Raw genomic sequence first — 15,186 nt, 5'->3', positions numbered from 1 at the left:
GAGTGATCCGATGCCACATGGGCCCTCAATCGATGGACTTTGACTGATGCCCGCTCCTGAGCAAGGAGAATGTTTTGAACTGAGAAATCGAAGTGGCCATACGAGAGTCAAGCCAAACCCCTTGTACAATCGAAGGTCTCCAGTTGTTTTTGAAACTACAAGCACCAAGAGGCCCTGGGGGAGGCCGGTGTGAGGTGTCGTGGTAGTCATACAAGGGTCAAGTCAAACCCCTTGTGCAATTGAAAGTCCTTGTCACGTTGCAGAAGTATTTGAGGAGTATGAAAGTGTGAACATAACTAAGGGAAGTGTGAAACTGTAATTTGAGCCCGGGTGAGGGGAATGCTGTGTTAACTGTGATATTTTGTATGCACTTGCAGAGAATAACTGAGTAAATGAGGGGGACCTATCTAAACTAGATAGTTGTTTAAAAAGACATTGGGCCTCATTACGAGGAGGGCGGTAAGAGGTTAATGGTGACGGTAAATGTGCCAGAGCCGTTAACCCCTTACCACCCTATTACAAGGTCTGCTCGCATCCTTAGCGGGTCCCACAAGCAGCCCAGCATGCTAACAATGGGCCTGTCATTAACAGGCCCGTTGTTAGCATGCTCCCCATTCCCATTGAGAACCTATAGGTGCTCAAATGGGAATGGGGATGGACCGGGTCCGGGTTCCCTGAATGGGGAAATACAGGGCCCTCCAAGGTTAGAATGGCCCGCTACTTCCCCATTCAGGGAACCCGGACCCGGTACCCGGAATGGAAGTATCCATGCCACAAATTGCGGCATGGTTACCTCCTTTCTCGTAATGAGGCCCATTGAGACTTTTGAATATTACAAATGAAGAGATTGTTATTGAAGGGTGGTAGTGAACCCAACTGAGGGTCATCAACCAAAAGCTAAGGGAAGTGAATCCCACATTGAGAAAAAGCTAAGTGAACTACATTGTGGTGACAAACATGAACATGCCTGAGGGTAGTCCTTAGTGAGTGGTTGGTCTGAGCCTGACGTAGGGAGGCTAACATTGAGAGAAGGATCTGAGACCGGCTGAGGGGGATCCCATGTTGATGAGTAATCGCCTGACGTGAAGAAAAATAGAAGGAATTTTTGTTTTGTTATTTATGATAAATCAGGCCCTCTGAAGCAAGAGACTATTCATGAAAGAGACCTGGATAAAGAATGCCCTGATATTGAAGAAAGGAAATGCACCTCTTGCTAGGAGAAGCCCAGGAGTGTGCTGTGCTCAAGAGTCCCGCCTTGTCCCGTGCTAAAAACGTGGGGAAGGGAGACCCCGGCCATAACATCCTGAATTGTCATTTTGTGAATACTTCTTTCTTTTCTTGTGAACATTATCCCACACTATTTTGCAGCATAGCACTAAGGATTGGCAATAGACGTTCTTAGTTTAGGCCCTGTTTATTTGACTAGACTCCACTAGGATTGTATTATTATGATTTGATGGTCGTAGCTTGATTCCATCTTAGATTTAGGTTTAGAGTAGACATTTATCTCACCCATTTATACAGTTTAATAAACACCCTTGAACTGTGATCACTTGTGTCTGTCTTACATTGATGCCATGCCTTCCTTATAGTACTCACCCCCAATGTAGTAGCTGAAGAGTCCGCAGACAGCATGGTAGTCTGCGGGCAGAAGGTAGCATTTACGATGCCTAGAAGCACACGGGAGAATACAACATTTTCTACCCATTAACCAATAAATACATATACACAAAGCAACGCTACTTATATTTACTGCACACAAATATACTTGAAAATGTCCAAATTATTTTTTATGTATAACACAAAATATAATGGAATGCACCAAGCATAAACCATAAGTGTATACCCATTTTCACTTCCATACGACTGTTCATAGAGACTAGCATACACCAAGCACTTATTCTAAAACAATCTTTCACCAAGCAGTAAGTACACTGTATTTATTTCTTTATTATTAGCATTCTTTATGTAAACATGAATTATTAAAAAAAACACTATTTTTTTCACTTTGACAGAAATAGCAAACACACTTTAACAATATGTCAAAATCATGTCATTAAGAATGTTACCTATCACTCTGAGTCTTTCACCTGGCCCCCTTGTGCCCAGGAATCACCCTCATCAAATTTGCAAAATGTAATTCAAAGACGCTTTGATGAAACCTCACTCCCTTCCAACCCTGATCATTATTGTACAAACATTTCAAATTCTCCCATTTATGTTTCCCATTCCGATACTCCATCCCTTTCATAAATAAATGCATTGTTATACCATAAATATGTTGTATATTGCTGTGTGATATATAGTTTTCAAAAGCCCCATAATGAGTCTGTGGACACAACAACTGTCAAGGGTGTCCGCAACTGAAAATGGAGGTGCCCCCGGACAGGCGAGATGTACGGACATGTCAGTTTTCTCATGATGCACTATTAATTAGTCCGAGAACACAACGTTTGTCCTACGGACATCCGGATGCATCCGCCCTGCAAGTGGCCATGCATGGTCATCAGGGGCACAGCCGTTCCCGGACGTTATCATGTGACTGCACCTGTATGTCTGCGAATGTTGTTCGCGGCTGCAGACAGTTTAAAAGTGCATTTTCCACCAAACAAGGGTGTTTCAAGCTGAAGCTTTACCCTTCCACAGCTCCCAGACACATTCTTAGTTCATCTGGCAACATTTTACAACTTTTTAGGGAATACATGTGACTCGGTTGTCTCCCGACAGCACAACTGTCTGAGGACTGTTCCTCTGAAGGGGCCCACCCATCACTTTCACTCATTCTTAATGTGGCTATCCAGGAGAGAGCTTTTGCAGCACCTGCTTTGGAGATTACCTGCAATACTGCATCAATGGTGTCTGCTATGGCCATTTCTCCTTCCAAACCACCAACACCACCACCATCACCATCTGGAGGGCTGGGACAGGGGAACAGCCACAGTGATACAGATAATGAGGATCAAGAGGAAGATAAAGATGAGGTGATGGAAGTCCCTATCTCCAGTACCCAGAGAGAGCCCTGGGAGTGGCAATTTTTCACCACTATTGGAAATGTGCTCAATGCTTGGGCTGCCAATGATCGATGCACTGAGTGCAAAGTTGACTCAGTAGCGTAAACCGGGGTTGTATTCCTACAGCACCACCTCCATGCAGTACCACACCAAGTCCAACCACCCGGGTGCTCTCAGGAAGGCAGTACCTTTCTCAGGGAAAAGTAGGTTGACGCACTCTGCCCCTTTTTCTTCAATCGCTTCTGTTACAACAAAGGATACGCCTTTGGGGCAGAAGATCCCACTGTCAGCCTCACAGGCCATACAGAACAATGTTGCCCCTTACCTTTCGAGAGTCACATTGCTGTGTTTGTACTGTGAAGCACCAATCTGTAGGGGGGAGCATTTTCAGTGTGCTTTCGAGGCTGATGTCAAGGAGCATGAGAAACACTGCCACCTACCTTGATTAAGGCCGGCCCAAAATATTCCTCTATCTACTTGCCCCTTCGTCTCTGTGGAGTGTGCACCTTCCCTCTCTTCCCTCTTTCACCATAAATTGTCTCTCCTGGAAAAAAAAACAGAAGTGATAAAAAAAAGTCATAGCCCCCTTTGCAGCCTGCATAGTCCGCAGAGAGCATGTACAAAATTCCTGGCGTGGGTTGGTGGCATGGAAAACATTTCATTGTTTTTCACACAAAAATTGTGGCTCTTAAAAGAACCTTTTTTTTTACTTTTTTTTTATTATTTTGTTTTATATACTAAACTAACAAAGATTCTGCACAAAGTAATTATTATGTGTTCCCAAAAACTGATTCAATGCATTTGAACATTTTCCAGAAACATCTGGTTGCCCACATCGGTTAGATGCACTCCATCTTTTCGAAAAATATTGACAATACCAAATGTAATATTCTCATTATGAAATGATGTCATTTCAACATTTCGCAAAAATCCCACACAGCTTTATTCACGTTGCACCTTGCTTTTTCCATTTGCGGACAAAATACATTTGAACGCATCCACATTTGTCTGTGAGCACTTTTGGAATTTGGAAACATTTCCATCAACTTGCTAAATATCTCCTTCATTGCAAAATGAAAAGAAACGCCAGTAATGTACCCCAAACTGTACCCTCCACACTGAAGAACAATGATGTCTGGATGTTTTAAGAGAACCGTATTCTCACAAAACGGGACCATGGCCACATACTTCATGATATGATATGATATGGCATTTATAACGTGCCTGTACACAAGTGTTTCTAGGTATGACAAGACAAGGAGGAAACAAAGACAGGAAGAAATAATGATCTTACTAGGCCTTGTGTCATTCAGATTGTGCAAGTGCGGGGAATGAAAAGGCGAGAAGTGCCAGGGGTGAGGGGAAGGGTGAAGTGCAGTTAACTCACAAGTGCAGCCAGCGGGTGGCTCATAAGTGCAGAGAGAAGGGACTGGAGAGTTTCAGATACAGACCCTTAAGTGCTGTGGAGCCCAAAGCAGTGTGAGGGCAACAGGACATGCAGGAGCCTGGGCCCGAGTTCAGAGGGTTCAGATGGTGACCAGGTGAACAGTGCGCAGAGCAGTCAGCTGCATCAGCAGGGGAGAAGAAGAGAGAAAGCGGAAGTGAAACGGAAGGTCTTCAGTTGCTTCCAGAACTGGAGGTGGTTCTACTCAAGTTTGAGAGAGGCAGGGGGGCTTTTCCAGAGGGAGGCTCCAGCCGAGGGGATAGATCTTCCCCCAACTCTCTTTTTGGAGAAGTGTCTGACCCTCAGAGAGTTGGAGGTGGAAGATCAGGGAGCTTGTGAACGAAGATGTTTTGAAAAAGAAAGTTGGAGGTAGAGAGGTTCCAGGCCCAGAAAGCATTGTGGATGATGAAGAGGGTCTTGAAGTTGATCCTTGCCAGTGAAGAGATTTTCAGAGCCAGAGAGTTCATGCTTCACTGTTTTCCCCTAGAAGTCAAGAATGCAGGCAATTGCAATGTGATTCTGACATGAGCACACACCCATTCAAAAGGAGTAGCCTCACACCCGGCTGCATATCGAAATATCTTTCTTCTCAGTGAGAAGGGGAGGGGCAGGATTAGAGTAGGCAGGAATGATCTGGTCAATGGAAGGAGACTTCCAACATTTTGTTTCTCTTGGTCCCTCTTTCCCTTTCCTGCCCCATTCACTTCCTCTGGAACAAAGCAATTTGGGTGTGACATCGGATGTGCAAATTCCACTCCGTTCAAGCGCAGGGATTAGGCCACTAAGGCAGATTAGCTTTACTCCAATCACCGGTGGAATTTTGTCTTTAAAGGAAGGGGTCTTAAAATTCTCCTGGATCCTCTCAAGACTTGTATATTCACTCTGAAAGAACTTTCTGTACTTACTTTTGTAAAGTTGCACTTTCCAAAGTCCTCAGCCTGAGGTGAAGAAGGAGCCATCCAAGGCAGAAGAAATATGTGTTCCCTACTCCTTCCAAGGGCACATCAGGAATTGCCTTTTCTGAGGTCCAGTACCTTTCACTGTGCACTGGAATCTCCTGAAGCTGGGAGAGCAGACCTTGAATTGAACCATCCTGTTGTCAGGTCAAACCTGAGTGGGCTTTACAGCAGCCAAAGAGCCAGACCAGTTGAAGTTCTCTGTTCTACCCCACTGAACACGTTGCTCTGTGTTCACCCTCCTTGAACAACAGGGAAGGTGACAGTATTGGCTTTTATGCTCCTCCACAAATCCAAACATATGCTTGCAGATCCATTTTGCATCGTGCCCTAGGTAACCCCTTCAGATGCTAGGCCTGAAGCGACTGCTTGATGCCTGGACCTGCTGTGAATCACTGCTAAGTCACAATGACTCTGTCCAGTGGTTACAACCACAGCTCTACCCAGCAAGCCCTGATACAGCGGCCTGTTCAACCTGCACATCGATGCACGCAAGGTCACTACTTCAATGATTATGGTTTGCAGACTCAAACTGCTGTAGTGTCACTCATCGACCCCTCACAGTGGCTTAAGTCCAAATTGGCCTGGCCTAACTGTGAAGTAATCCTGGGACTGCCCGACCTGCATCTTTGAGAGCCGCCCTTTGACCGCACAGAGCGACCACATTTGCCCCTACTGAACACCTGATTACTGATCCAACGTGCAGAACTGAGCTTGATCTACATCATTGTTAAACACTGGGTGCCTCATTACGAGAGTGGCGGAATGGGTTAACGGGTGCCGCAAAAGGATGCGGACCCCTTAAGACCATTCTGCCACATTACGAGGTCCCCTCGCGGGACCCCCTCTGCACGTCTGGTTTTAACAACGGGCTCCCTCCCCCATTGCCATTCAGCCCTATGGGGGCTGAAATGGGAATGGGGAAGGTCCTGGCCCGGGTTCCTGGAGGGAGGAATTACTGGGCCCTCCGAACTCGGAATGGCCCGGTAATTTCCCCATTCTGGGAACCTGGACCCGGACCCGATTTTGGCGTCAATAGCAGCATGGCTACCGCCAAAATCGTAATGAGGCCCTGGGCCTAACTCTGTCCACCCACCGAAAACTGAATCCGGATACTTTTGACTCTGAAATACCCCCTTTATTTCTACTTGAGCCCTAGAGACTGATGATGTCACCATTGCTCCTGGTTTCACCAAAAACCTATCCTTTTTGTGGCTAGTATTTTACCTACCACCCCTGGATTTAAGATGGGAGTGCTACTTTCCTCAGTCTGTGGCATCTTCTCTGTTCTTCATTTCAGCTGTGTTTTTAAACAGTATTTTCTATTTGTTATATTGCAGATGGTGTGTTTAAATAAACTATATCTCATTTTAATAAACCTTTATTGGACATTCACTTTATTTTCGGACTGTGTTGCAGTGTTTTTTCGGTCACTACTAGTTAACTTGAGACCCCTCCTAAGAGTATCCTTCAGGAGACCAGCATTTGCACAAAAGGTGAAGGAGGTATATCTCTTAACTGTCCCTGTTTTGTCTGCATGAATGCATTGGATTTTGATTTGTAGAAATTTGAGGGATGAGAGGGTCATTTTTATCATGATTCATCCTTGTCCCCCTGCGGAGCAGTACCCAATTCATCTCAGTTAAATCGTTGGGCCTCATTATAAGGTTGGCGCTCCTAAAATGAAGGGGGCCGGTATGGGACCGGCCCCCTTCATTCCGGGAGCGCCAATTACGAGCTTCCCATCGCGGGACCCGGATCACACGCCTGGTAAAACCAGGCGTGCTTTTCGGGTCCCGCGAGGGTAAGAGGGAGGCAATAACAGGTTCCTGCAAGGAGGAATTACCGGGTCCTCCTATGTCGGAGTAACCCGGTAAGTCCCCATTGCAGGAACCCGGTAATGGAGCCCGCAACGGAGGCAGCCATGGAGCGAAAAGCTCCATGGCTACTTCCATTCTCGTAATGAGGCCCGTTGTCTGAATTATGACAATTGTTTGACCCCCACCATTTCTGTTTCATGAGCTCAACCCCCTTCCTGACCCATGTCACTTGCTGCTGACTTAAGGACTATTGGTAACATAACATATGACACCTTGCATCTTGGCAAGTAGCCTCCCACTCATTTATTTTTTCCCATCACTGATAGCCTTAAATCAAACTAACTGTACCTAGCCACTCTCTACGTAGTGTAGCAATTGATACAGATTGCACTGCCTGTGTGCGATATTTAGGTTTAGCCATCATGTTCCAATATCTGCCGCCAAGAAGTGTGTGCTATGAATGGCATTGCCCAGAAGGCAACAAGCATATAGTGATGTTTAATGCTGTGTTTAAGTTTATGCAGCTCCATTAGGAAATCATTGGTAGCGTAAAGGTTTAACAGAACACTTTACTTGAAAAAATTGACCAGTACTGGGAGATGGGTTACACATTTCTCTGGCAATGTTTTATTTTTTTAATTGATAACTGTTATGGCTTAAAATGTATAATAATAATAATAATAATAATAATAATAATAGTAATAATAATATCAGTAGTATAAATACCAGTTTACATTTTTGCCAATGAATTATTCTCTATTTATGTTTGTGTTAATGTACTGCCTCTCTACAATGGCCTATCAGTAAAATATAGGTGCATATATAATGGGGAATGAAATTCGGTACTATGGATCTCATTGGTGGTGCGGTAAAAAATTGGCAGTAGTTCCGTTACCGCCACTTTTCCTACACTGCCAAACTACTCCCGACCACCAAATAATTCTGGTATTACCAGCACCAGTGTTACTGGTGCCGGTAATACCGGCAATTCACCCCATTGAGTCCTATGGGACTCCATGGAATGGAGAATGCCCATCCTTTCCGGCACCTGTAATGTGATGTTAATTCCAGCAGACCAAGGGCCTCATTACACGGATGTCGGTATTAGCGCATGGACCAAGGTGCTATTAGCACCTTGATCAATGCCGGTAAAATACCGGCACCGCCTTGGTGGAAGGGGGAATTACCGCCCCATTCCAAGGTTGGCGGGGCGGTAATTCCCCCTTCCACCACTGCCCTTCCCCATTCCCATTTTTGCCCCATAGGGCATAATGGGAATGGGGAAGGTGCTAATTACGGCATCGCAATTTTGCGGTGGCGTAATTAGCACCAAGGTCCCTTAGCGGGTTGGTTTTTAACGCCTGCAAAAAGCAGGCGTTAGAGCACCAACCCGCTAACGGACCACGTAGTAAGACGGTAATAGTTAACAGTCACCGTTACCATTAACGGTGACCGTTAACCATTAACGCCATCCGTGTAATGAGGCCCCAAGTGCCGGTAACGGTAATACCATTTGGTGGTATCCTGCCGGATTTACCCACCGGATAACACCAAACCTATAATGAGGCCCTGTGACTGATGAAAAATGTATCACCAGCAGAGAAATCACCTTGATTAATGAAAACGTTTTTTCTTTAATTTCATTAAATGCATACCTCTTCATGTGCGCCCCTTCCACACTAACTGAACCTGCATTAACACAACTTTGAATTGAAAATGAATACAAAGGTCTCCCTTACAAGGGGAATGTGCAAGTGAAAAGTGATAGGAATTGGCAATTTACTAAGGAAACTACTTCAGATACAACACATTATTCAGAGTTCTCATTAAAGATGTACATTATTAAGAAAATAGTGACAGCCAATATTATTTTCTGTATTCAATTGATGTGACCTTTATATGTTGGTTAGGTGCAGTGTGCCTTCTTGGCGAAGTAACAATGCAAACATGATATTTTGAAATCATGCATTGATGAGGTGATGAATTGTACGTTTGAAAATTGCAGTTAAAATGATGTTGTAGAATAGTATATTATATGTATTGCTGGATGTCACTTGTACCTCATGCCATATCTATGCATTGTTTTATAATATAGTTGGTTATTATTGATGGTGATGTTTATACATTGTTGATGTTTTAGGTGTTTACTTGTATGGATTGCATCATTGCCCAAAATGAAGATTATAATGATGAAGGGACCCAGTACAAGTACAACAGTGCATTTGGGCGGGAAATGAAGGTCTAGCTTGCTGAAGATCTATTATGGTGAGATGAACAGTGGCTAGTCAAACCAGAGCTCTTGCAAAACATGTGTTTATCCAGATACAACTGACCACATCAACTATTGTTTTCAGCTGGTAACTTCCCCAAAATAAACATTGTTTATGAGATGAATGGGTTGGTCAAGTTAGCCAAACCCATACCAGAAGTTGTTATCTAGGAGGTATAGAACTGGAGCTAAATTTGAAATATTTTAATTCTTTCTAATTATGTTATTTTCAGTATTCGATTGGTTCCCTAGGCTAAGCATGCCATGACATCCTCTGCATTCCAGGTTTTTGCTGTAAAATATTGTATAATACATTTGATTGATGATGACACTTTGTGGTGCCTAACCGTTAAAACAGACAAATGACAGGGTGTGCCAGTGTCCCTTGTATCATATGAGGGAGGATAGCTCAGGGGCAACGTGCTTGCCTTGGAAGCAAGATGACACAGAGCAACACAGGTTTGATCCCCGGGTCCGTGCTTAGAAACCTCTGGGTATTAAACTCATTATTAATAACCTATCATATCAAAAATAAACTATCATATCATACATTAAAATGGAAATACAGGTGATCAACAGGAAATGTGTAGGAAGGGAGCTGATGACTGTAAATGCACAGCACCAACACCAGAGTGGGGGACAATGCATGCCTCAGCCTGGTAGACAAACCTCTTAAATGGAAACTTGCCACCACATCACACATATCAACTAGACAGACAAACTACAACACCAATTCCATAGGATAACCATAGAGGTGAAACAAAGACTAAGAGGCATTAAAAAAGCACTAACCCAAAACTCATTTTTTTGTTTGCAGTTCTGCCAGAGTGCCTGGGGACCAATTCCTCGGGTGACGGTGCACGGTATAAATACCTTTAACAATAATATTAACATGTTAATATAGATGTGTGCATAATCTGAATGAAATATTGATTCAGAGGATCAAACCTATATACTCGGGTTTCCCAGGCAACAATTCTAACCTCAGGTCTCCAGTTCCCTGGCAATGATTTGTGACTGAATGATTACATGCCAAAGTCTCCCTCGTGTTAGAGTCACCTCTGCCACACTATGCCTGGCTCCCAGCTCCTCCTCCTCCTCCTCTATGCCCCAGTCATCCTCCACTGAGGCCTCCATGCAAGCTACCACCATCGGCACCTCTCCACCAGTCCCACCATGCCCAGTCTGGATGTGCCTGGAGGGGAAGGGAGGGGAAAGACAACAGTCTTACTGTCACGACCCTCGCCCAAAACCCCCTCTGGCAAACCCATTGGCCAGGTGGAGTTAGGACTCGGGCCTCTAGAGCCTGGCATCCTCTTCAAAAGCCCTCATGGGGCCAGGCTTATACACCATGAAAAACAATGTGCTTGGGAACTACTTCATTGTATTGTCAGCCAACATAGAGGCATCCACATAGCTTGGTTCCCAAGAACCAAGCTATGTGGTCTAGTGTTTTGGGTGTGGGAGCCTAGGGACTACTTTACCTGGACTATTTTGTTGAGGCTATTTAAACCACACCCGAGCAAGACAACACGCTTTGCGTTACTTTGCAGTTTGCAACATGACGCTCACCGTGTCCAGCTATTCCCTCGAACCTCGAAGAAGCAGAACCTGCAAGGAGACAAAAGCAACATCATTAGCAGCAGCATCTTACCTGCAGTCTTCATCTTTAAACACTTGCAGCTATTGAGAACAGCTTCCTCGAATCTGCACTCCTGGACAGAACGACTTGAAAGAGGAAGATAGAGGCAACATTAAAGAAAGCAGCAGAGACATTTACAAATTACGAACTGCTCAAAAGGCTTACCTCGGTGGTCGTCTCTCGGGTGGCACCACTCCGGACATTTCACTCGGGCGAAGAACACTGCGACCTACAAGGAAGGAAAACACAGGTTAGCAAAGGCAAGACTTTGCAGCTCTGTGCATAGCGCTTACTTACCGCATCATAACACTCTTAATGCACCATCGTTTACCAGCGGGGCTCAACCAAGCCAGTTCACTGCACTGAAGCTCCACATACCTAAGGGAGATAAAAAGAGACATTTTAAACAAAGAAAGGCATGCAGGATAGCAACAGAACTAAAGAACAGCAATAAGACCTACCTGAACAATATCAAACGGGCCTGGCGTCAGTGAGGTAACTGGACCGCACTCGTCCATGAAAGACAACGCGCCCCTGCAAAGAAGGCAGGACGGAGAGCACACCTAATTCTACCACAAGGCAGAACCTTGCCCGCAGACCACAGCAGGGCAAAGCTGAGAAGCATACCAGCGAGTAACCCGGCTGGGTTGCGTCCCTGTGGATACCAGGTGAGCGTAACACTTACTAGCCCTAGTGACATTGAGATCGTGCAAGTGCAGGCGAGAGGGGAGGGGGAAAGTGCCGGGGGGGGGAATGGGCAAGTGCCGATATGGGTTAACCAACATGTAGTGCGGCCAGAAAGTGGCAAGTGTGAGCGTTAAGTGCAGACAACAGGTGTCTAATAAGTACATTTAAGGGGACTGCAGGGTTGCAGATACAGACCAAAGTGCAAGGGTTGCCAGGAGGCAGTGCCTGGGTAGAACTGGGTGGACAGGGACTTGGGTTCAAATTAAGAAGGTAACCAGGTGACCAATGCAGTATCAGACAGGGGATCAGCAGGGGAGAGGAAGCGAGAAATCAGAAGCAAAGAGGAAGGTCTTGAGTTGCTTCCGGAACCGGAGATGTTTATGCTTGAGTTTCAGAGAAGCTGGGAGGCTTTTCCAGAGGGAGGCAACCGCAGACGAAAGAGATCTGCCCCCAACTTGTTGCTTGGAGAAGTGACTGACCCTCAAGAAGTTGGAGGTGGAGGCGCAAAGAGCTTGTGTAGGAATATATTTCCGAAGAGAGAGTTGGAGACATTGTGGTCCTAGGCCCCAGAAGGCCTTGTGGACAATGCAGCGGGCCTTGAACTTGATTCTTGTAGCCACTGGGAGTCAATGGAGAGATATCATGGCTGGAGAGATACGATGACTGGGCTTGAGGCCAAGGACAGTCCTGTTCTGGATGAGATGTAGAGGTCGGAGAATAGAGGCAGGCACATTTAAAAAGAGGCTGTTGCAGTAGTCCATACTAGGGAGAACCAGATCTCTGGAGACAGTGAGCTTCTGGGGGAAGGTGAGGAAAGGACAAATACCTCTGAGGAGGTTCAGCTGGCAGTTTGTCTTCTTAGAGACATCAGGGGTGAGAGGGGAGATGGAGAGATAGACAGTGCGAAGTTGAAGATGAGCCTGAGGTTCTTAGCCTCACAGATGGGAACAGGAAGAGGGCCAAGAGTGGCCGGCCGGAGAGTGACAGGAAAGGAAGGTGTGCCGATGAGGAGGATCTCCGTCTTAATGGCATTAAGGCAGAGATCATTGGTGGCAGACCACTCCTGGGTTGCGGAGAGACTATCTGGGATGAGAGAAGAGAGGAGGTGGCAGAGGGGATTCTGAAAGCAAGCTGAGTGTCATACACGTAGCATTGAAATTTGGAGCAGAGAGAAGCAATGCAGTGGGAGAGAGGTGCCAGGTATTGGTTGAACAGCCAGGGAGAAAGGTTAGACCGCTGGGGAACACCACAGGTAGAGAGTGAGATAGAGGAGAGGAATTACCCAAGTTGGAAATGGGAGGGTCATTCCGAGAAGAAAGAGGTCAGCCAGGCCAGCACCTGATCAGTGATACCCGGGTTATCACGGAGCCGGTTGAGCAGGATGGCATGGTTGTGTGGAAAGCAGAAGAGAGATCAAGTAAGATGAGGACAGAGGGGTGGTTAGTATAAAGGATAGAGAGTAGGTCTTCACATATTGTCAGGAGAGCAGTTTCCGTGCTTCTGGCTGCTCTGAAGCCAGACTGATGGTCATGGATACAACCAAGAGATTCAGTGTGAAGATTATGCTGGGAGATGGCCAGCTTTTCTAAAAGTTTGCCCAGGAAAGGAGTAATTGAGATCAGGCGATAGTTAGCCAGACAGGAGGGGTAGCTGAGGGTTTCTTGAGAAGACGGTGCACAAGAGAGTGTTTCAGGGGGGAGGGGAAGGTTGCAGTGGCCAAAGAGTTGTTGCAGAATTCGGCCAAGGCTGGAGCGAGGGTGTCAATGTGGTCCTTGATGGTTTTGGAAGAACAGGGAAGAACCTGTTTTGACAAGACTTTCATGGATCGGACTTGTCTTGAAACCTCATCAGGGGTTAACAGCGGAAAGGCAGAGATGGGAGGAGGCAAAGTGGCTGCAGGGAAGTTTGGAGATAGAGGAGAAAGTAGAGGGAGAAGGAGGAGAGGAGGAGAGGGTGTCCAGGATGTCCTGGGTTTTGGAGATGAAATGAGAAGCCAGGGCTGTGTAGAGGCCCTGGGAGGGGACAGAAGAGGTAGAGACTGCATCAGGATTGGCAAGCTCTTTTCAGATTTTAAAGAGTTTGACTGAGTTGTTAGATGCCGCTGAGACACAGGCTTGGATGTGAGCTCTCTTCTTGCTGAGGAAAGAGAGTCAGTATTGCCTTTGGAGCAGGTGGCAGGCCATGTTGTCAGAGGATACACATGAAGCCAGCCATTTCCTCTCAGCCACCGTACACTTGGGTTTAAGGGTGACGAGGTTGGAGTCATACCAGGAGTTGCACTTGGCTTTGGCCTTCAAGCGGATCCTCATGGCAGTGGCAAGTACATCAAGAGTATCAGAGATAAAATAGTGGAGCTTGGAAAGGGCTGTGTCAGGATGTGAGTCAGCTGGAGGTGTAGGAGGAGGCGAGAAAGTGGTGGTGAAAGCCTCAACTGACGCATGCTTCATGGGTTGGATAACTGAGAAGGTGAGAGGTAGTGCTGGATGTCACTTGGCCTGAGAGGTAGAGAGGGTGAGTTGGGAGGAGAGGAGACATTTGTCAATCCAGGAGCGAGGAGTTGTGAGAGGGTGGAGAGGGGGAGGTCTGAGGTGATCAGAACATCCAGGGTGTGCCCTGCAGAGTAAGTCAAGCCAGAGGGAAGAATAGAGAGAGAGAGAGAGAGAGAGAGAGAGAGAGAGAGAGAGAAATTCACAGAGCTTGGGAAAGAGTCCAGAGGAGGGTAAGGAAGCATCCAGGTGGATGTTGAGGTCTCCAAGGAGTAGGAGCTGAGTGGTAGAGGTCAGGAGGGAAGAGGAGAGGTCCACCCAATCGAAGAGGAAGGAGGTTATCTGACCAGGTGGCCGGTAGATAGAAGCCACAGAGAGTGATCAGCAGAGAGAGAGATCCTGCAGACAAGGCATTCCAATGAGCAGTAGACCTGCATAGGAATGATTGAGGCAGGAATCCACTCCGGGAAGATCAGGCTATACCCCCACTGGAACAGTTGAATATGGGCGTGGAGAAGATCTTGTAGCCATCAGGGAGGAAAGTGTCAAAGATTGTGACAGAGCTGCCCATAAACCATGTTTCGGTGAGACCAAGAACATCAAGGTCAAATTCTTCCAGAAGATGGCAGATGTCAGAGGTGGCAAGGTGGAGAAGGTTGCCAACCTTGAAAGAATTCTGGGCAGGGAAACAAATCAGAGGTACTCTCTGTGAAAGTGTAGAGCTTGAGGGAGGGCAGAAGAGGAAAGAGGAGAGGGCAAGGTAGCCAAGGAGGAGGATGAGGGCGCCAGAGAGGTGGCAGAGAGAGGAACCAAGGGAGAGGAAGAAGGTAGAGAAGGGACAGCAGGAGAGGAAAGGAAATTGATAAGGTGC

Source organism: Ambystoma mexicanum, chromosome 3q (genome assembly GCF_040938575.1).
Source record: "Ambystoma mexicanum isolate Mex_15411 chromosome 3q, UKY_AmexF1_1, whole genome shotgun sequence".
NCBI classification, from domain to species: domain Eukaryota; kingdom Metazoa; phylum Chordata; class Amphibia; order Caudata; family Ambystomatidae; genus Ambystoma; species Ambystoma mexicanum.
This window is presented reverse-complemented; position numbering follows the sequence as displayed.